Source organism: Pocillopora damicornis, chromosome 2, assembly GCF_964200805.1.
Source record: "Pocillopora damicornis chromosome 2, jaPocDami1.2, whole genome shotgun sequence".
Lineage (NCBI taxonomy): Eukaryota > Metazoa > Cnidaria > Anthozoa > Scleractinia > Pocilloporidae > Pocillopora > Pocillopora damicornis.
Genome location: NC_142671.1, coordinates 14,583,159 through 14,583,540, shown reverse-complemented (window position 1 = coordinate 14,583,540; position 382 = coordinate 14,583,159).

Sequence of the window (382 nt, the reverse complement as noted above, 5' to 3'; positions counted from 1 at the left end):
AGTTACTCACGCTTAACTCGCGCGTGTATGATAGCTCACGCACATGCAACTCGCGCGTGTACTAAGTAATGGGCTTGTTGTTGTTGATATTCACAAAGGTGTTGGCCGTGTTCCAAACCATTCGCAAAGGGCTCACTGCCTTTGGCAGCAAGTGAAGCTTTTTGAGCGAAGCCGCCGCCGAAAAAGGAAAACTATTTCCTTTCTTTAGAGAAATCTAAAAGCCCTTTGGCATTTCCCCTCTAAGTTTAAGAGAAACCGGGGAGGCCGAGGTTTTTCTTAAGTGACGGTTAAGGGAGAAAGGAATTGGTGCAACACTATTTGCGAGAGATTTAATACCCTCAGCGGGAAGCGATTCTTTAAAACATGTTATATGCCGCCGCGG